General features: G+C 37.2%; 1 pseudogene; it reads left to right on the top strand.

Moving 5' to 3' along the window:
• Nucleotides 1–16,120: 16,120 nt before the first annotated feature.
• Nucleotides 16,121–22,975, top strand: LOC101709591 (elongation factor 1-alpha 1-like; annotated as a pseudogene).
• The last annotated feature ends 599 nt before the right edge of the window (nucleotides 22,976–23,574 follow it).

The following is a 23,574-nucleotide window of genomic DNA, read 5'->3' as shown; positions in this document are numbered from 1 at the left end:
GTTTCTTTGCCAGTATCATGATGTTTTTTATAATGATAGCTTTGTAGTGTAGCTTCAAATTGGAGATTGTGATGCCCTCTCCTTTACCTTTGCTGCCCAGAATTGCTTTTGCTATTTTGGCTCCCTTCTGATTCCATATAAATTTTAGAATTATTTTCTCTAGTTCTGTGAGATATGTTATTGGTATTTGATTGGGATTGCATTAAATATGTGTAGCAATTTTGAAAGTATGGACATTGTCACTGTATTGTTGCTGCCTATCCATAAACAGGAGAAATAGTTCTATTTTCTGATGTTCTGTTTAATCTCCTTTTTCAGAGTACTATAGTTTCCAATGTGTAGTTTTCAATGTGAACTTTTACTTCCTTCATTAGGTTGATTATTAAGTATTTGATACTTTTTGGATGCTATTGTAAAAGGTGTGGTTTCCCTAACTTCTCTCTCAGTCAGTTTGTTATTTGTGTACAGGAATATTATTGATTTTTCAGTATTGGCTTTGTATCCTGCTCTGCTGTTGAATTTGGTTATTAATTCTAGGAGTATTTTGGTGGAGTTTTGGGGGTCTTCTATGTAGAGTATCATGTCATCAACAAATAATAATAATTTAAATTCTTTCTTTCCTATCCATATTCCTTTTATTTCTTTCTCTTGTATAATTGCTCTAGCTAATATTTCCAGATCTATATTGAACAAGAGTGGTGATAGTGGGCATCCATGTTTTGTTCTTGATTTTAGAGTGAAGGATTTCAGTTTTTCACCATTTAATATGATGTTGACTATTAGTTTGTCATAGATGGCTTTTATCAGATTGAGATAAAGACCTTCTATTCCAATTTTTCAGTAGGATATTTTATCATAATGGGTGTTGGACTTTGTCAAATTCTTTTTCTGGATCTATTGAGATCATCATGTGATTTTTGTCCTTGGTTCTGTTAATATGGTGTGTTACATTTATTGATTTGTGTATGTTGAACCATCCTTGCATCCTTGGGATAAATCCTGCTTGGTCCTTATGTATTTTTTTTGATGATTTGATGCATCCTCTTTAGCAGTATCTTATTGAGAACTTTTACATCTATGTTCATTAAGGAGATTTTCTCGTAGTTCTCTTTTTTGGTTGGATGCTTCTCTGGTTTTAGTATCAGAATAATTCTTGCTTCCAGGAATGAGTTTGGAAACGTTGTTTTACTTTAAATTTTATTAAAAAGTTTGAACAGTAGTGACACTAGGTCTTTAATGTTCTTGTATAATTCAGTAGTGATTATGTCAGGACTTGGGCTATTCTTTCTTGGTAGTTTTTTATTATATCTTTCATTTCATTGATATTTCAGCTTTGATAATTCACATGTATCAAGGACTCTGACTATTTCTTCTGCATTTTCCATCTTATTAGAATACAGTTTCTCAAAATAGGTATTGATGATCTTCTGGATTTCTGCAAGGTCTGTTGTGATTTCAACCTTTTTGTCCCTAATTGCATGGATTTGGATATTTTCTTTCCTTTCTTTGATAAGCTTGTCTAGAAGTTTGTTTATGTTTTTAATCTTTCAAAGAACAAACTCTTTAATTCATTGATTCTTTGTATTGTTGTCTTAATCTCAGTTGCATTGATTTCTGCTCTGATTTTTATAATTTCCTCTCTCATACAAGGTTTGTGTTTAAGTTGCTCTTCTTTTTTCTGGTAGATTGAGACTCAACATTAGGTTATTTATTTGACCTTGCTCTATTTTTCTAAAGTGAGAATTCTTCATTATAAATTTCCCTCATAGGACTGTTTTCATTCCATTCCATTAGTTCTGGTATGTCATGTTGGCATTATTGTTTAATTATCTCTACTTTTCTTTAAATTATGTCTAATTTCTTCTTTAATTTCATCTGTAATCCATTGCTTGTTCAAGGGGGTGTTTTTTAATTTCCACGTGTTTATGTAGTTTTTGTGGATTCTTTCATCATTGATTTCCAATTTCATTGCACTGTGGTCTGATAATATACATGAGATAGCTCCAGTTCCTTTGCATTTACTTAAGAATGTTCTATGAGTTAGTAGGTGGTCTGTTTTGGAGAAAGTTCCATGTGCAGCTGAGAAGAATGTATTTTCTGTTGTTGTTAGATGGTACACTTTGTAAACATCTACTAAGTCCATTTTTTAAAGGTTTGGTTTAGTTCTGACATTTCTTTGTTGATATTTGTCCAGTTGATCTTTCTACTTGTAACAGTGATGTATTGAGGTCCCCCATTACAAATGTACAGTAATACCTCATTTTTTGAAAGTTTGTGTTCATGAGTGTTCAGTTTGTGAACAGAAGTGTTTGTCCAAATTTTGCATCCATTTGTGAACTCCACATTGGGTGACAAACACAACTGCAGCCACCTTCCCTGGACACACACAAATGTGGCCATTTTACCCACCTCAAAATGTGGTCATGGCTTTCTCTTGTAAAGATCATGGTTTCAGGCAAACCTGTCCATACTTACCGTGAATTTTTTGTCGGCGTTTTAGCACATACAGTCCTGTACATTATTATTATTCAATCCAGCATGGCTCCAAAGAAAGTCCAGTGCCAGCATGGTGGTAAAAAGAATGTGGAGTGTGGTAATGAAGGTGACAAGAATGTGCAGAGTAGTAATGAAAGTAGCAAGAATGTACAGCACAGTAATGGAAGTGACAAGAATGTGTAGAACAATAATGAAGGTAACAAGAAAGTTCAGAGCAAGAATGGTAAGAATGTTTTGAAGAAAATAACCAGGAAATTGAATAAAGAAATTGTAGAAAAACTTGAGCATGGTATTTGTGTGACTAATCTGGCCTCAGAGTACCAGATGGTGAAGTTGACAATCTTGACTATTTTGAAAACTAAAGATGCCATTAAAGGAGCTGATATGACAAAAGGAGTAATGATGTTAACTAAGCAAAGGAAACAAGTGCTGGAAGAGGCAGAAAAACTTTTGTTAGTGTGGCTGAATGAGAAACAGCTGTCAGATGATAGAGTTAGTGAAGCTTTGATCTATGAAAAAGCCAGGAAATTGCCCCATGATTTACCACAAGAAAACCACTCCACACATGCAACAAATGTTGAATTTAAAGCCAGTACTGGGTGGTTTGATGAACTCCACAAGAAAAGTGGTGTCCACAGTGTGATAAGACATGGTGAGGCTTCTGGTTCTGACAAGGCTGTTGCAGAAGCCTACAAGAAATAATTCATGAAATTCGTGAAGGGAGAAAGTTGGGTCATTCAACAAGTGTTCAACTGCAATGAAACAGGGCTCTTCTGGAAGAAGATGCAGAACAGAAACTGTATCATGCAGGAGGAAAAGGCACTGCTGGTGCACAAGCCCATGAAGTACAGATTGACCCTTTTGATGTGTGCAAATGCAAGCACCAATCTGAAGAATAAACCACTACTGGTGTACATTCCCAGACCCATTTGCATTCAAGGAACAGAATGTGAACAAGGTCAGATTCCCTATCATGTGAAGGGCCAATTGTTCATGGAATGGTGCATAGGATGTTTGCACCCACCATTAAGAAATATCTTTCTGGAGTGGGGATTTAGCTCAGTGGTGCCGCCACCTGCCTCACTAGTGCAAGGTCCTGAGTTTGTTCCCCTCCCCCCCAAAAATTTTAAAAGTCTTTCTGAAAACCAACTGCCTAAAAGGTGCCTTCTTCTGATAGACAGTGCTTGGCATGCCTTCTGGCCTTGGTGGATGATATGGATGCTGAGTATGACTTCACAAATGTCCAGTTCCTCCCCTCCAACATGACACCTCTTCTGCAGCCCATGGACCAGCAAATGATCTGCAGCTTCAACAAGCTATACACAAAGGTGCTCTTCACCAGATGTTTTAAGGTCACTGAAGAGATGTCATTGACTCTGAAAAAGTTCTGGAAGAAGCATTTCAATTTGCTCCATTGACTCAACGTTATTGACAAAGCCTGGGAAAAGGTCATGTACCAGGCCTTAAACTCAACCTGGAGGAAACTGGCCAGAATGTGTCACTGAAAATGACTTTGAAGGGCCTGATGTACAGGTGGTGGAAAATATTGTGTACATGAGCAAGAGTATGGGTCTGGATATTGGTGTCATGGACATAGAAGAGCTTGTTGAGGACCATAAAGAGGAACTGATGATGGAAGAACTTGCCAAACTCCAGAGTGAGTAGCAGAAGGCGCTTGTTGACAAGCATTCCACTGAGGAAGACAAAGACAGGGAGGAGGTTAGCAATGATGTGATAAAATCCATTATGGAAAAATGGAATCAGTGCTAGGATTTCTTTGAGACATACTACCCCAACATAACTGTAACAAACAAAGCATAGAATCTGATGAATGATAATGTGGTCTCTCATTTCCAGGGAGCTATACAGTGCAGTAAAAAAACAAGTGGCATTAGATAGATTTTTTTCATCAAAATTGACCCTGCAGCTCAAAGACAAAGAAAAGAGGAAAACCCAGAAGGATATCTCCTATTGTCCTTATGGAGAGGGATTCCCCCACCCACCTACCTTCCTGTCCTCCATACCAGAAATCGCCTCAAGCAAGGTTAGTATTCTCTCTCTTCATACTCTTCTGTACTGTACTTTTTTTCATATTTTTGTGGTTTAAAAAGTACATATAGTTCCAAATGGATTAACCTTATTTACAATGAACCTTATGAGGAAATTTTATTTGGTTCATAACATATTCAATTCATGACCTGAATTGCGGAACTAATCAAGTTTGTGAACTGAGGTACCACTGTATTAATGCTTATTTGATTTTTCATATCCATTAGTGTTTATTTTATATAGTTGGATGCACCAGTATTTGGTGCACATATATTTATGATTTTTATCTCTTCCCCTTGGATTGTTCCCTTCACAAGCATCTAGTGACTTTCTTTGTCTCTTGTGATAGGTCTTGGCTTGAAATCCACTATGTCTGCAAATAGAATAGCTACCCCTGATTTTTTCTGGGTTCTTGTTTCATGGAGTATTGTTTTCTATTCTTTGACTTTCAGCCCATGAAATTCTTTTTGAGTTAAATGTTTTTCTTGTATGCAGCATATTGTTAGATCATGTTTATTCATCCATTCTGCCAATCTTTTCCTTTTGACTGGTGAATTGAAACCATTTACATTGATGGTTATAACTGATAGGTATTGACTTAACCTTGTCATTATATTATTTTCCTTTTTCAGTTTCCTTTCTTTCCCTTCTATTTAATTTCTTGCCTTGCCTCATGGATTCCTTCTATTGAGATTCTTGGAATTGTTGTCTTCATTGTCTTTTTCTAGAATATCATTCAGAATTTTTTGGAGTGCTGTTTTGGTGGTCATGAATTTCTTCAGGTGTTATCATGGAAGTGTCTTATTTCTCCATCAACTTTGAAAGATAATTTTGTGGGGTACATCAACTTGGGTTGAAAATTATTTTCTTTTAGTTCTTGAAATACTTTACTCCAAGCTCTCCTTGACTTAAGGGTTGTATTGATTAGTCTGCATGATTATAGTGTGTTTTTCTTTATAGATGATTTGGTTTTTTTCTCTAACAGCTTTTAATATTCTATTCTTGCATTGAATTTTGGGATCTTGAGTATTATATGCCTTGGTGTAGTTTTTCTCATCATGGCTATTTGGCTTATCTGCATGTCAAATTATTTTTTCCATTTTTAGAAAGTTTTCTACCATTACTTCTGTGAACAGGTTTATGTCCTTTGTGCTATCTTCTGATTGTTCATTGATTCCAATTAATCTTACATTGTTCTTTTTTGCATCATCTATCAGCTGTTGGACTGTTTTCATGGTCCCTTGCTATTTTTAAGAAGTCTTTCATTTGATAATTACCACTGCAATCTTGTCTTCTAGATCTGATATTCTATCTTCACATTGGTTGACACTTTCAATAGAATTTTTAATCTACTGGATATCTGTTTGAATCTGTTCTATAGAATGGATTTCTTCCCTATGTTAGGAACTCATGGTTTCCTTATCTTTCTTAAGCTCATCTATTTTTTAATCTGTATCTACTCTAAATTAACCATTTCCTTCATTGTAGTCATTATCTCTTTAATTATCCGTGTAATTATTTCAGTTTTAGCTTTGTCAAGAGACTTATATGTCTAGTTGGGGGCATTGTTTGTTTTTTTACTTCTGCTGATACATTTCAGAAATTTCATCTGGTGGTTTTTTAGGGCTTTTTTGAGGGTTTCCCCCTCAAAACCCCTGGATTTGCCTTGGGCAAGTTGGGGATGCTAGGTTTCATCTTGTTTCCCTGTGTTCTTATTTTCTATTTTGTTTTTGTTGTTGTTTATTTATTCCCTACATTGAAGCTTGAAAACTACTTATGGTAGTTAGCTTTATTATTAGTACTGAGACCTCTTAAGGAAATGACCACTTCTCAGAGACATCTCCTAGGTGTAGCTGGTTTTGGCTTTTGATTCTGTTCCAGGATCCTGCCTCTTCTGTTTATTAGGGATGAAAAGTTGCAGCCTATTTGGGCCAGCACCCAATTCTTTAGTACTCGACAGCAGTATTATGACCCCCAGACAAGCTAGGTACTGGCATACAAGGAAGATCAATTCATCTTAACACCTGTATCACCTTGGCTAAAGTAGTACAATCAGTAATAACAACAGGATCAGACACAAATGGAAAACGACAAACTATAACAACTAATAATTTGCCACCTTTAACCCAGATATGAGATTTATAATTATATAACAAAATCCAAGATAAATCAGAAAGTTATATACAGTAAATATTCACTCAATAGAGCAATATTACCCTAAGGGGAGAAAATTTAAAGAGAAGAGGAAAAAATAGGGAAAAGAGATTAGAAGTAAGGCTGAAGGACAAAGGAAGATTACCGTAGCCTCACGAAACTGGTGAAGAAGACATGAGGGAAGGAAAGAAGAAGAAAATAAAATCAAGAACAAAACAAAACAAAAAAACTACAAACAGTGTTCACACTCACAAGAAAACAAAAACAAGCAATCAGGGAAAAAATATATAACAATAATATAAGGAAGACCAAAAGCAAAGAAAAAAGAGAGACTTCTCTGTGATTACAAGCCTGTAGTTGTCTTCTGGGGTCTACAGTTTTGTGGCAATGTTCAATTCAAGGCCTCATTGGTCGACAAGGGAGGCAGTCCATGCTGGAAAATCCCAGGAAGCCAGCAGTAAGATTAGGGTGGGCTGCTGATTGATTCTGGGACTTTCAAATCCACAAAAATTCAGGTTGAACCTGGCCTCTGGTCATGGGGGTGGGGCCCGAGTTGTCTAGTTTGTAACACTCTGGGTGTCTCTTGCTAGCCTGACCACAGCTCCCTGACAATGGATGTCTCCTGTGGTTGTCCTTCACCCTGTCATTTTGGGAGTTTAACATTGGGAGCCCTGAGATGAAGCCAACCCTTGACTACCCTGAGTCTCAGGGTCAATTGACCCCTCCCTAAAATGGCATTTGGCCAGGCACCATTTTCACTATTTGATTGCTGGTCACTGCTCTGCCATCTCCCCAGAAGTCTTCAGACAGAATTTTTTAAAGAAACATCTATAGTATCAATTTGACTCCACTATGAACAATTTTTGAGCATGCATTCTATGTCACGTAGGTAGGATTATATATTAAGATACACTTAATGTAATTTTTTCCCTCATTCTAGGATTGTACCAATGCCTCAGAGTTCCCAGTGGGAGGTGCTAAGTCTTTGAGGATGTGCCTTTGGAGAGGCTTGTGGGATACAAGTTTATCTCTCTGTCTGTCTGTCTCTCTCTTTCTAGCCACCATGAGGTGAGCTTCTTCTGCCTTGCACATCTACCGTGATGTACTACCTCTCCACAGGCCCAAAAGCAGAAGGGCTAACTGATTGTACACTAAAACCTCCAAAACTGAGACATAATAAGCCTTTTCTCTTTTTAAGTTGATTATTTCAGATATTTTATTAATCCATGGAAAGCAGACTAATACAATAAGTAATTGTAGAAACATAGGAATAAAAAGAAACTTTAAAAACTGAAGATGTCAGGCTAGGGGTGTAGCTTAATGGTCTAGTTTTGATTTCTCATGGTCCTTTACAATTTTAAGGAATTTTTTCTTTTCCTGGTCACTAATTGCAATCTTATCTTCTATATCTGGAATTCTGTCTTCACATTGGCTCATTCTGCTGCATAGACTTTCAATGGAGTTTTTAATCTCCTGGAAATCTGTTTGCATCTGTTTTATGGATTCAATTTGTTTCCTATGTTGGCATTCGATCATGTTCCTCAGCTGCTCTATTTTTTTATCTGTATCCTTTCTAGATTTATTAATCACGTCTTGCACTATGGGCACAATCTTTGCTGTTATGTGAGAACTTATTTCTGATTTCATTTTTTCCAGATCCTCTTTCATTGCTAGTTCAGGGAGTCCAGGTGGTTGAGTATCAGAGTGTCCTATCTTGTTTCCCTTTGGGATTGCTGTAGGTGATCTGGAAGTCTGGTTCTGAGTCTTGTTTACCTGTCTTCTCATTTTGATGGGAGGGGGGTGTTCCTGGCACCTGCATGGCTCACCTCCTCTGTGCTAGGGGCTGTGGCATGCCTACCCGGAAGCCTCCTCCAGGCTGGGAGCCATGGCATGCCTACCCGGAAGCCTCCTCCTGACTGGGAGCTGTGGCACGCTGACCTGGAAGTCTCATCTGGGCTGGGAGCCATGGCATGCCAACCCAGAGGCCTCCTCTGTCCTTAGTGATCTAGTTTTCTAGCATGTATAAGGTTCAATCACCAGCACCACAAAAATAAAAATAAAAACTGGCAACAGTGGCATTTGAAATTAAAAACACAAGTCAAGAGTTAACTGAAATTTCAACTTATAGTAAAAGAGAAAAAAAGAATCCTAAAACACAACAAACATGCATCATACATATTTTATCCTTCCTCATATTCTGTCAGTTAGGCAACTTATACCATAAAAATTAAAGTACTGACCCTGTATTTAGATGGCTCGTGTCCTAATACTGATGGCAATTTATTGGTTTTGTGCTTCTGAGCCTTTAAAAATGTGCTTGCCTTTAAAGAAGATGTAACAATGGCACACACATTAGAATGTTCATTAACAGGATTAAATAAGACAGCATCTATAAAGTGTCTATAGTAGAACTTTGCAAATATAGCAAGCACTCAATCAGTGTTATCAACCATTATTAATTTTGTAGCTGAACAATAATAACTCCTTATTTGAAAGTTGGAGCTTATAATTCATAAGAAATCCTCAATGTACAGTACTTGAATTAATTCAAAATAAATTTGAAAGAACATTAGCCACAAGCATAGACCTTTGCTACAACTTGATTCATTACTTTGACTTTTAGCCACCTATAACACAAACAATATTTATGAGTATTAAAATAATTTCTCAAGAAAAAGATATTAAATTTCCTTTATAACTTGTACTTAAGAGAAATTTCCAATATGTGAGAATATATATTGGATAAGTCATTCTGAGAAACCTCATTTAAAAATCATTGTCAGTGGCTAAAGAATTGAGTACAGTGTGTACTTTGCTCTTTTATGTAGATTGCTTGGCTTAGTTAAAAAATTTCTAAAGAAACTGTCCTGTCAACCTAATTATTATACATCAAATAGTGTTATCCCCTTCACTTATTTGGTAGTTTTAATGAAATACGAAACCATTACTAATGCTCATTAATTTACTTTTATTCATTATATTTAAGAGTCTCTGTTTCTTACTATAAATGATGAAAAAGCAAATATTTATCTGCCTCCAGAAAACTATGTTTTAAAGGAAATCTGGCTACATTCATTTATAGTTGGGTTTTTCTAAAGACAGTCATCTTTTAATAATTCAAGTTTGAGTTTTCATTTTACTTTTTTTCATGGTAGGACACTATTTCTTGGTTGTACCCTATTTCTCACTTTTTTTCCACTTCCAGGTCAGTAATGGTTCCCGTAGCAGGGGTCCAATATAAGGTTCATTTCACACACAGAAATGCAACTACTGAAGTGGACTATTTCAAGTCCAAAGAAGACTGAAAGGACCTTCAGTAGCACAAGCTATAATTTCCCAAGGGGGATTAGTCAGGACAGTGAAGTTCATGGATTTGAAAAAGTTCTTTGAAGTTCTAACAGTCATCAAGACCCTCAGCTTTAGTATCCCCCTTTAAGACCAGGAACGCAGTCCAGAAAAGACTGTGTCAGGACAAACAGAGTCAATTCAAAACAGGAATTCCTGATAGGATTGTCATTGTACAGCCCCAGCATATTTTTGAGCGCAGTTCTCAGACTTTTTGACCCTCAGTTCTTCATATCAACAATTGTTGAGGAAATATGAACATTTTTATTTGTGTGGGTATAGCTATCAATATTTATGGTATTAAATACTAAAACTAAGGATTAAAAAATTAAATGTAAGACCAGAAATTGTGTGACTACTAGAAGAAAACACGGAGGAAATGCTTCATGATACTGATCTGGGCAAAGATTTCCTGGCTAGAACATCAGAAGAACAAACAACGATGACAGATGGCATTATATTAAACTAAAATACTGCATAGCGAGACGATAACAGAGGAAGGGATAATCTATGGAATGGGAGAAAAGATTTGCAAACTTTGTATCTGACAAGGAATTAATACCCAGAAAATATAAGGAATTCAAATATCTTATTTTACGATAACAAATTGAAGCTCAATGAATTTGCATTTAAGTACTAGAGTTAAGACAAATTTGCATTTCACCCTTTTCAACCTTAGATGAATGTGTCGACTTTTCTCAAGTGAATCCTTCTAAGATGGTCCTCCATCCTTGCTTTGAATCCTGCCAGTAGCATGTAGGTCTCTGCCCCAGGAGGCCCTTGAGCATTCTAGATGATATCATCAGCAACCCACACATTTCTTTTTAGTCTTAGATATACATGGTGATGTAACGTGATATTTCCATTTCCTAAGACTGTGTTAGTTTTCCCACAGTCAAATCATAAATTACCAGTAGCTTGGAATACCCTTACATCTTCAACATAAATTGTTGTGAAGTCTACTCTCAACCACTTTTCAAATGTACTGTTGATGTTTTTGTCTAATGGATAGTAGTTTTAAAATTAAATATCATATAGTTCTCATTGGTCCATAATCTAATTTGTCATGATCAAATTCTACTTGATTTATTCAACATTAATACTACCTACAACTAATTTACAGTATCAGCAATACTTTTTAAGAAACAAATGTATTTTCTAATTTTCTTTCTCAAAACAATAATGACAAGGAGAAAGACAAAAATGTATGTCATGATACAAGAGATCCTCATTTATTTTATCTTACATGTTACAATTTCACAATAGTATTCTAAGACCTTAGCTAACCATTTAATGTGAATACACTAGGGTATACCATTCAGCTTAAAGTGTTTGACCACCAAAACCTAATTTATTCATAATGAGTACAAAATTAGTAGTATTATTTTTATAGTTAATATAATCCTCATTCCTTTTTAAATTCTTTTATTGGTACATTTTAGGTATATAATACATTTACATTTCTTATTGGGAACTTGTACCTTTACATGATGTATCTTGGTTGTTATTTTTTCCCCATTCCCTGCACTCCCTTCACCCCTCCACCCTTCCCTATTTACAAAGACTTTATTTCCATTTTTTCCATTTCTCATAAGTTTTCTTTTCCTTCTTTCCTTTCCCCTACCCCTCCCACTTGCCCTATCCCTTTGGACCTTTTCTTCCTATTTTGCATTATTAATTATTCATTTTAATCACTGGTACATTTTAGGTATACAATATAATGATATTCATCATTGGAAATTTGCACCTTTACATAATCTCTCTTGGTTCTGATTTTTCCCCCGTCCTCTGCCCTCTCTTCAACCCCTCCACCCCTCCCTATTTACAAAGACTTTGTTTTCATTTTTCAATTTTCTCATATTAATTCCATTCCCTTCTTTCCTTTTCCCTACCCCTCCCACTTCCCCTTCCCCTTTGCCCCTTTTCTTCCTATTTCACATTATCTATTATACCTTTTAGTCCTTATATAATCTTCATTCTTAAACATTTGCTCAGCTGAGTCAGTGCTAGGAATTTTTCTCCTTAGCTGTTGCTTCAGAGCCCTTCTCATAATATCACAATAACTTGAAAAGAAAAACCAATCAGCTATCTCTTAAATTCTTACATGTCCTGTGAATGCTGAATTGATATCAGTCAAGGATAGATGTCAAGATATGTGTTTCTGTGATTCCTCCGTATTTGTAGCAAGGATTTAGATATAGGCAGAACCCTTTCTGAATCTTAGCACAACACATGGCAAGTTTCAGTCACTTAACCTACAAAAAATTCAAGAGTTATAGTAAGAATTGAATATCAAATACTGCGTAAAACACAATACTGTGTCTGACACTAAACATTCAATAAGTATGAATATTTATCACTATTCACTTTATTATTAAATTATACAGAGGGATTTGAAAACTAAGTAATATACTATAAAGAAAAAATAAATATCTGAATAACTATTTTATCCAACAAAAAAGGTTAGTTTAAGAAAGGAAAAAAGATTCCTGGCTCCATCTTTTCCACTCTGAAGGTCCACTTGAGTGTGCTGCACCATCTGTTGCCTGTGACCTGCAGAGGTGGGAGGTCTACAGGAAGAATGCCAGAAACACTGGAAGTGGAAATTATCCATCATAGCCACCTCGAGGCAAAAGAGCAGGTGGGAGCCTGAGAGGAGATCCTTTGGGATGTGTGAATATGCAGAAACAGAAACACAAGCAAAGCTAGAAGCGGAGAATTGACCTGAAGGAGAAACCCACCAGATCCAGTCCAGTAGCAGAGGAGTTTAGAAAGGGAAGCAACATCCACACCATTTCTACAGTAGCTCTAACTCCCTGAGGAAAGGAGCTAGTTCAGCAATGGTAGTCAGACCCTTGGGATGGGCTCCTAATCTATCTCCTCCTGGGAAAGGGAACCCAGCAAGCAAGATATTTGAACACTATTGTACCAAAGAAACTAAAAGTCAGAGAATCAGCCAAAGAATAAAAACTGGATTCTGGAGGAGGGAAGGGAGCAGAGATTAAGAAAAACCTTTCAGAAATCAATGAAACACTGGGTACTGGTCCAACCCTACTGCACCTTCTGATTCAATTGAAAGTGTCCAACTATAAGACAAAGGCAAAAGTCTCTGGCTAGTCATGCTCACAGGAGCATTCCTGAAACTAAGCAAAATGCAGCCCATAGAAGAAAGGCAGGCTCAGAGATCCATCTAGATCCTAAACCCCTTTTCTCACTGGTAGGCAAAAAAACAAATCAGAGAGAGAGCATCTTCAGAGAGTAGCTTGAGTGGGCTCTGGACTGAGAAAGGGGAGGAGGAAAAGCACCTTGTGGTCACATGATGCTCTTGGGAGAGTAGAAGCGTAGAAAGAACCAGACCCAGCACTGTCCAGAACCTCTACAAGTCAAAGTTTCCCCATTTCTAAATGGAAGGAGAAGAGCTCACTGGTTGGATTCAGACTGCAATTTAAATAGAACTGAGAGGATGCTTTAATTTTGTGTTGTTGTAACTGTGTGGGATTTTTTGGAGGGGTAGTCTCTCTTTTTTCTTATTCTTTTTTTGCATCTCTTTTCTTTCTCTCCTTTTATCTAGTATATACAGTATATGGGAGGCATCTATATACATGAAAAGGAGAATAAGAATTAATCAGTACAACCCTCACCAAATTGTATATACAAGATGCAAACACAAGCTCACTCTCAGACTATTAACAGGTTCTGACTTTCTCTCAGATTCCCTCAATCTCTAATTACATTTTCCTGTCCCTGCATCCCTCCTCCTACTCCCACAAATACTCATTCAAACCTAACCACTCCTCTACTCCAGTTAGGAAATAATATCAACAAAGTTTAATGTCTTTTCTTTCTTTCATTTGTGATTATATATTTTTTCTTATTTTCTTTCTGATCTCCATTTATTCTCATCTTTAGGGTCATTCAAAAAAGGATTAAATTATTAAAGCAAGTTTTAATGTACAGGACTGATAGATGCTTGGCTCTGTAGATATGAGTATAAATACTAGAGGTTCTCACCTTACAACATGACAATTGGGTCTGATCATATTATTCTGAGTAGGTTGAAGAGGTGTATAAATACCAAAACACACCCAAAGGGAAGATCATATAACTGGGAAATAGACACTTACTAAAAACATCTCAATACTAGCAACAGAGTCTTGCTAGTATTTCTCCTATGAGGGTTGATCCTTAACCCTCAGCACCAAATAAAATAGAACCACGAGAAGACAAGTCAACAAGATGCTTCCAAAAATTCTTAATTCTGCAAAAGCTGATCCCATGGGAACTTATGGGGAGAAAGTTAAAAACCAAATGGCTGAGATGTATAAAGGGAAAAAAGACCCCCCCCACACACACACACACATCAATAACATGTCCAGCAAGCTAAAGATGATGTAACTAAACAAATAAGAGAATTAATCAATAAAATGATCAACAAGCTTAAAGAAGACACATACAAGAAGTTGGGTGAACTAATCAAGATGATACAAAATATGAATGACCATTTTAAGTAAAGAATTAGAGACTATGAAAAGATATCAAACAGAAGTCCAGTATATTAAAAATAATCTATTGAAAGTATTGGCAGCAGAAATGACCAAGGCAAAGACAAAGTATCAGCACTAAAAAAATAAGTTTGATGCAGGAGACCATATACTCAGAGAAACCCTAAAAAACAAGAAGAGACTATGGAAACTGGATTCAACAGCTACTATATGACTCAAAGAAAATTAATCTAAGAAATAAAGGAATTATAGAAAGATCAGAAGACAGCACAAGAGGTATAAAAATTTACATACAAAATCATAGCAGAAAATTTTCCAAGTTTAGGGAAAGAAATCAACTTCCAGGTAAATGAGGCATGTGGTGCCCCACATAGCCACAATTTAAAAAGAACTACTCCATGATGTTATAGTAAAAACCCCAGATGTTCAACACAAGAATAGAACTAATGCTGTTTGAATTATTCTGTTAGAAAAAGTCAAGAAATAACTTCTAAAGGCAAACCTATCAGAATTGGAGCACATTTCTCAACACAAACCTGGGATTGGTTCTCAAAGTCTTCTTAATAAAAATGGTTACTAATGATCATGGCATTGTCATACCTATCCTTACCTTTGGCCCATGCCTAGGTAACTATCTTCTGCAGTTTATTAGAGTCCAGCAGCTTTCCATAATACATCTCCATTCACCACGTGGACCTGCAGTACAATCCTATTTAGAGCTTCTTGCCCAATTTAGATCTCAGTTCCGGCCCTTAAAAACTATACCACCCACCTCTAATCAGCTCGAAGTGGTTATGGATATGGTCACTTCATCCCTCATCAGTGATTTGAGTTTGCTGGTTTGTCAGGAGAAAATGTAGTGGCCACCCTTTGGCAAGAAGAGGATTAAAATCCTAACAAAGAAACTTCAACCAAAGATGTCCTGCCCTAAATGAGTAGTCTCTTGGCACAGTAACAAACCTTTGATGTAAGGCCCATTTGTTCCTCCCAGAGTCCTGACCCATCTTCTCTAAAAGATTGTATAGACCTTATCATCTCCTCATTTAAAGCTAAAGGCCTTCTGTGGGCCAGAGAAGAGAGGCCTTGTCACAATTGCAACACTGAACATAAAATTTTCAACTCAGTAAAGGGGTTCTTGGAAGATCTGTGAGGTGCTAAATGAGCCAGGGACAATACATTCTTTAGATAATCATATTTGCTGCCCAGACTTTTTTCCAAATCTCAGACCCTCACTAAAAATCCTACTCTTTCACCTTGACTGTGTGATTCCTGTCTTGAAAATCACTTACTATCCAACATGGCAGCATATCCTGGTCTGAAAAAAATTCATGTCTTTTCTATAAGAAGGAAAGAGAGAAGAAAGAAAGAAAGAAAGAGAAAATAGAGCTTCTTTAATAAACGATTCTGGGAAAAGTGGTTATCTACATGCAAAGAATGAATCTTGATCCATATGTCTCACTGTGAACTAAAATCAAATCAAATAGATCAAAGACCTATACATATATAAATAGAAACACTGAATCTACTACAATAAAAAAAATCAGTAAAACTCTTAAAGACAGGAATACGCAAAGACTTCCTGATCAGAACCTCAAGTGCACAAAAAATAATACCAAGAATCAACATATGGGATCATATTATATTTAAAATTTCTGCATAGCAAAAGAAATAACCAACAGAATGAAGAAATAACCAGCAGCTTTTTCATAATGGGTTTGCTGCAAGATCACAGGTGTCATGAAAATCAGCACTAATTGAAAACCAACACAGCAAAGGAAAAGACATCAATATCATCACTGGACACATGGATTTGAGCAAGTCCACCACTACCAGCCAACTGATCTACAAATCTGATGGCATCAACAAAAGAACCATTGGAAAATTTGAGAAGGAGGCTACTGAAATGGGGAAGGATTCCTTCAAGTACACCTGGATCTTGGATAAACTGAAAGCTCATCTTGAGTGTGGTACCACCATTGACATCTCCCTGTGGAAATTTGAGACCAGGAAGTATTATGTGACTATCACTGATGCCCCAGGACACAGAGACTTTTTCAAAACCATGATTACAGGCACATCTCCGGCTGACTGTGCTGTCTTGCTTATTGCTTCTGGTATTGGTAAATTCAAAGCTGGTATCTCCAAGAATACACAACCTGTGAGCGTGCCCTTCTGGCTTACACAACGGGCAAGAAACAATTAATTGTTGATGTTTTAAAAAATAGATTCCAGTACAGCCACCTGGTTCCACACTACAAAGATGCAGAGGACAACGGACCACCAGACCATGGTACTGAGTCCCGCCACTCCCAGCCCAGAGGGAGGGGTTTCGGAGCCACCATCCCACTGCTCCTGGTCCAGAGGAAGGGGATTCCTGGCCACCATCTCTCCTGCTGCTCCCAGCCCACAGGAAAGGGCTTTTGGGCCACCATCCCTACCGCTGCCCCCGGCCCCTGTCCTACCTCTCCCAGCTCAGAGGAGGTAGTCCTTGCAGGTGCCAACAGCACCCTCCCTCAGTCAAAATGAAAAACACATAAATAAGTCTCAAAAACAGACTTCCAGATCACCTAGAGCAACCCCAAAGGGAAATGAGATGAAACACTCTGATACTCAACCACCTGGACTCACTGAACTGGCAACAAAAGGGGATCTGGAAAAAATGAAATCAGAAATAATTTCTCAGGTAACAGGAGAAATTGTGCTCCTAGTGCAAGACATGATTAATAAATCTAGAGAACAGCTGAAGAATATAATGAAATCCCAACATAAGAAACAAATGGAATCCATAAAACAGATGCAAACAGATTTCCAGGAGATGAAAAACTCCACTGAAAGTCTACACAGCAGAATGAGCCAATGTGAGGACAGAATTTCAGATATAGAAGATAAGATTGCAATTAATGACCAGGAAAAGAAAAATTGCTTCAAAATTATGAGGAAACATGAGAAATCAATCCAGGAGCTGCTAGATGATGCAAAAAAGAATAACATAAGACTGATTGGAGTCAATGAAGAAACAGGAGAGAGTGCAGATGACATAAAAAAAAACTCTTCACAGAAGTAATGGCAGAAAACTTCCCAAGCAGGGGAAAAGAGCTTGACATACAGATAAGTGAGGCATATAGGACTCCAAATAGCCTTGATCAAAAAAAAATCTACGCATAGGCATATAATTGTTAAGATTCCAGAAACACAACAGAAGAACAAAGTTCTACAAGCAGTCAGAGAAAAGAAACAAATCACATACAAAGGAAAGCCCATCAGAATCACAGCAGACTTCTCAACACAAACCATCGAGGCAAGAAGAGCTTGGAGTGACATATTCCAAGCCCCAAAAGAAAACAGCCTCCAACCCAGATGAATGTACCCTGCAAAACTATCTTTCAAAATGGATGGAGAAATAAGATACTTTCATGACAAAGAGCACCTTAGGAACTTCGTTAATACCAAACCAGCACTCCAAAAAATTTTACACAATATCCTAGGAACAGACATTGAGGATGACAACCCCAGGAAGCAAAGCAGAATGAACCCATCTGGCACGACAAGAAATTAAATGTAAAGGGGGAGAACCCAACAAAAAGAAAAAGTCATGGCAATGACAAGTCAATACATTTCGGTCATAACCATCAATGTTAATGGTCTCAATTCACCAATCAAAAGAAACAGACTGGCAGAATGGGTCAAGATGCAAAATCCAACAATATGCTGCTTACAAGAAACTCACTTAATTCAAAAGGAAACTCATAGACTGAAAGCTAAAGGGTGAAAACAATACTCCATGCGACCAGAACCCCCAAAAAAGCAGGAGTAGCTATCCTCTTTACAGATCAGGTAGATTTCAAACCAACACTGATTGAGAGAGATGAAGAAGGACACTACATCCTTGTAAAGGAAAGAATCCAAGAGGAAGAGATGACAATCATAAATATCTATGCACCAAACACTAGTGAGCCCAACTCTATAAAACAAATACTAACGGACATGAAAAGTCATATATGCACTAATACAATTGTAGTGGGGGACCTCAATATCCCACTGTCAGAAATACATAGATCAACTAGACTAAAAATAAGTAATGAAATACTAGAACTCAATCGAACTCTTGAACAAATGAACTTAACAGATGTTTACAGAGTCTTCCACCCCACAAAATCAGAACACATTCTTCTCAGCTGCACATTGGGTCATTCTCCAAAATAGACCACATGCTCACACATAGAACATGTTTAAGTAAGTGCAAAGGAATTGAAGTTATCCCCTGTATATTAACAGACCATAGTGTGATGAAATTGGAGATCCATAGCAAAAGAAACCACAAAAATTTCATAAACACATGGAAATAGAACAACACACTTCTGAATAAGCAATGGGTCACAGAGGAAATTAAAGAAGAAATCAGACAGTTCCTTCAATTAAATGACAATGACAATACAACATATCAGAATCTATGGGACACAATGAAAGCAGTCTTATGAGGGAAATTCATAGCAGTGAATACACATATCAGGAAAACAGAACAAGCCCAATTAAACAACCTGATGCTGAAACTCAAGCTTCTAGGAAAAGAAGAGCAGGACAACCCCAAAGCTCATACAAGGGAAGAAATTATAAAGATCAGAGGAGAAATCAATGCAACAGAGACTAAGAGAATGATACAAAAAAATCAATGAAGCCAAGAGTTTGTTCTTCAAAAGAATCAACAAAATTGTCAAACCCTTAGCCAACCTTGTCAGAAGAAGGAATGAAAAGGCCCAAATCTATGCAATTAGGAATGAAAAGGGTGAAATTACAAAAGACCCAGCAGAAATCCAGAGGATCATCAATACCTAATTCCAGAACCTATACGCCAATAAGATGGACAACACAGAAGAAATGGACAGATTCCTAGATACATATGAATTACCAAAGTTGAACGAAGAAGACCTAGAAATGCTAAACAACCCAATATCAACCAATGAAATTGAAAGCATAATTAAAAACATATCAACTAAGAAAAGCCCGGGCCCTGATGGCTTCACTGCTGAATTCTACAAGACATTTAGAGAGGAACTACTGCAACTACTGTTTAAACTCTTCAATGAAATTGAAAGGGAAGCAATACTCCCTAATTCATTCCTGAAAGCAAGCATCACCTTGATCCCCAAAGCAGAGAAAGACCCAACTGAAAAGGAGAACTATAGGCCAATCTCACTAATGAACATAGATGCAAAAATCCTTAATAAGATACTGGCAAACAGAATGCAGAAGATCATCAAGAAGATCATACACCCTGATCAAGTGGGACTCTCCCAGGGATGCAGGGATGGTTCAATATATGCAAATCAATCAGTGTAATGCACTATATCAATAGAGCCAAGGACAAAAACCATATGACTATCTCCATAGACGCAGAAAAAGCATTTGACAAAATCCAACATGCATTTATGATAAAAACCCTACAAAAAATTGGAATAGATGGTCTCTACCTCAAACTGATAGAAGCCATCTATGAAAAACCAACAGCCAATATCATACTAAATGGTCAAAAACTGAAATCCTTCACACTCAAATCAGGAACAACACAAGGATGTTCACTATCATCCCTCTTGTTCAATATAGTTCTGGAAACATTAGCCACGGCAATTAGACAAGAGAAAGAAATAAAAGGAATAAAGATAGGTAATGAAGAAGTCGAATTGTCATTATTTGCAGATGACATGATACTCTATAAAGACCCCAAGAACTCCACCAAAGGACTTCTAGACTTAATAATCAAATTCAGTCAAGTAGCTGGTTACAAGGTCAACACACAAAAATCAATAGCTTTCCTCTACATGAATGACAGACTCACTGAGACAGAAATAGGGCAAATAATTCCTTTCAGAATAATATCCAAAAAAACTGAAATACCTAGGAATCAACCTAATGAAAGAAATCAAAGACCTCTTCTCTGAAAACTATGGCATTCTGAAAAGAGAGATTGAAGATGATATCAGAAAATGGACAGACATCCCCTGCTCCTGGGTAGGAAGGATTAATAGAGTGAAAATGGCCATACTTCCAAAACTGCTATATAGATTTCATGCAATTCCAATTGAGATCCCAGCAGCATACTTCATGGACCTTGAGACAACAATCCAAAAATTCATTTGGAACAAGAAGAGACCCAGAATAGCAAAAGCAATTCTAGGCAACAGAGACATGGCAGGGGGTATCACGATCCCCAACCTGCAATTCTACTACAAAGCTACTGTGATAAAAACAGCACAGTAGTGGCAAAGAAACAGACCTGAGGACCAGTGGAACAGATTAGAAGAAGCAGAAACAATGCCAGACACACTCAGCCATCTCATCTTCGATAAAGGAGCCAAAAACCCTCACTAGAGGAAAGATAGCCTCTTTAATAAATGGTGCTGGAAAAAATTGGGTTTCAACTTGCCAAAGATTAAAACTAGACCCATATCTCTCACCATGCACTAAACTAAAATCAAAATGGATTAAAGATCTAAATATTAAAATAGAAACTCTGAACCAGTTGGAACAGAGGTTAGGTAGAACCCTTGAAGACATCAGTGTAGGAAAAGATTTTATGAACAAAACCTCAGTTGCCACTGAACTAGCACAAACAATCAACAAGTGGGATCTCTTCATATTAAAAAGCTTCTGCACAGCAAGAGAAACCACCAGCAGTGTGAAGAGACAACCCACAATGTGGGAAAAAATCTTCACCTGCTCTTCTTCAGACATAGGTCTACTATCTCGAATCTATGAAGAACTTAAAAAGATCAGATCTCCTAAATTTAAAGACCCAATCCAAAAATGGGCATCTGAAATGAACAGACATTTCTCAGACAAAGAAGTAGAAATAGCAAATAAATACATGAAAAAATGTTCAACATCACTGGTCATTCGAAAGATGCAAATGAAAACAATGCTGAGATTCTACCTCACTCCAGAAAGAATGGCTTCTATCATGAAATCAACCAATAACAAATGCTGGTGGGGCTGTGGGGAAAGAGGAACCCTTCTCCACTGCTGGTGGGAGTGTAGACTGGTACAAGCACTGTGGAAATCAGTATGGAGATACCTCCAAGAACTAGGACTGGAAGTCCCCTTTGACCCCGCTATTCCACTGCTGGGGATCTTCCCTAAAGAATTAAAAGAATCATACCACAGTGATATATGTGCACCCATGTTCATAGCACCACAGTCTGCGATAGCTAAAACTTGTAAACAGCCCAAATGCCCATCAACTAAGAACCAAGATGCATTATGTAAAGGTACAGTTCCCAATGAGAAATGTAATTGTGTTGTATACCTAAAATGTACCAATAAAAAAATTAAACAAAAAATATTTTTTAAAAATGGATTCCACTGAGCCACCCTATAGCCAGAAGAAATACAAGGAAATTGTTAAGGAAGTCAGCACCTACATTAAGAAAATTGGCTACAATCTTGATAACAGTAGCTTTTGTGCCAATTTCTGCTTGGAATGGTGACAACATGCTGGAGTGAAGTGCTAACATGCTTTTGTTCAAGGGATCGAAGGTCACCTGTAAAGATGCCAATGCCAGTGGAACCACACTACTTGAAGCTTTGGATTGCATCCTATCACTCATTCACCCAGACTTTGCGGCTGCCCCTCCAGGATGTCTACAAAATTAGTGGTATTTGTACCATCTCTGTGGGCCAAGTAGAGAGTGGTATTCTCAAACCTGGCATGGTGGTCAACATCACAACTAAAGTAGTCTGTTGCAATGCTCTATGAAGCTTTGAGTGAAGCTCTTCCTGGGGACAACGTGGGCTTCAATGTCAAGAATGTGTCTATCAAAGACGTTTGTCCTAATAATGTTGCTGGTGACAGCAAAAATGATCCACCAATGGAAGCAGCTGGTTTCACTGCTCACATTATTATCCTTAACCATCCATGCCAGATCAGTGCTGGCTATGCTCCTGTATTGGATTGCCACACAGCTCATATCCCTTGCAAGTTTGCTGAGCTGAAAGAACAGATTGATCACCAGTCTGATAAGAGGCTAGAAGATGGTCCCAAATTCTTAAAATCTGGTGATGCTGCCATCATTGACATGGTTCCAGGCAAGCCCTTGTGTGTTGAGAGCCTCTCTGACTACCCACTCCTGGGTCATTTCGCTATTCAAGATATGAGACAGACAGTTGCTGTGGATGTCATCAAAGCAGTGGACAAGAAGGCTGCTGGAGGTGGCAAGGTCACTAAGTCTGCCCAGAAAGCTCAGAAGGCTAAATGAATATCACCCCTAACACCTGCCACCCCAGTCTTAATCAGTAGTAGAAGACCGGTCTCAGAACTGTTTCTCCCAGTTGGTCATTTAAGTTTAATAATGAAAGACTGGTTAATGATAACAATGCATCATAAAACCTTCAGAAGGAAAGGAGAATGTTTTGTGAACATTTGGGTTTTGGGTTTGTTGGGGGAGCAGTTTAAGTTAGTTTTTAAAATCAACACATTTTAATGGAAACAATTTAACCAAAAATCTGTCACAGAATTTTGAGACCATTAAAGCAAAATTTAACAAGTTTCATTTTTTGGTCAATAGGAAAATTCAGTTCCTCATAACCTATTTCAGGTGTTAACCCTGAAACTTGATGAGAATATAATTCTGACTGCTTTATGCCTGTAGGAGTTTACTTACAGTGGAAGGTATTGTTGAAGTAGTAAAGAGGTATGGGGAAGGGCTGTGTTGATGCACCAATTAATATAGCAACACTTCTGTATTCTGTAATTTACAGTTTAGGAGACAATAAACATGTCAAATCTAATAAAAAAAAAAGAGAGAAGAAACCAACAGAATGGAAAAAAAACTTGCCAGTTACTCCTCAGAGAGACAACTAATATCTAGAATATATTAAAAACTCCAAAAATAGACACTCCAAAATAAAAGACCAAATCCAAAAATGAGAACTAAAATGAATAGACCCTTCTCAGGAGAAAAAACACTAATGGCCAATAAATACATGAAAATTTTTCAGCATCCTTGGCCATTAGGGAAATGCAAATCAAAACAAC

The sequence above is a fragment of the Heterocephalus glaber genome, unplaced genomic scaffold, assembly GCF_053883595.1.
Source record: "Heterocephalus glaber isolate CG9 unplaced genomic scaffold, H.glaber_assembly_v1.0 deba00001472, whole genome shotgun sequence".
NCBI lineage: Eukaryota > Metazoa > Chordata > Mammalia > Rodentia > Bathyergidae > Heterocephalus > Heterocephalus glaber.
The sequence above is the reverse complement of the archived record's forward strand: the minus strand, read 5'-3'. Positions and strand labels throughout refer to the sequence as shown.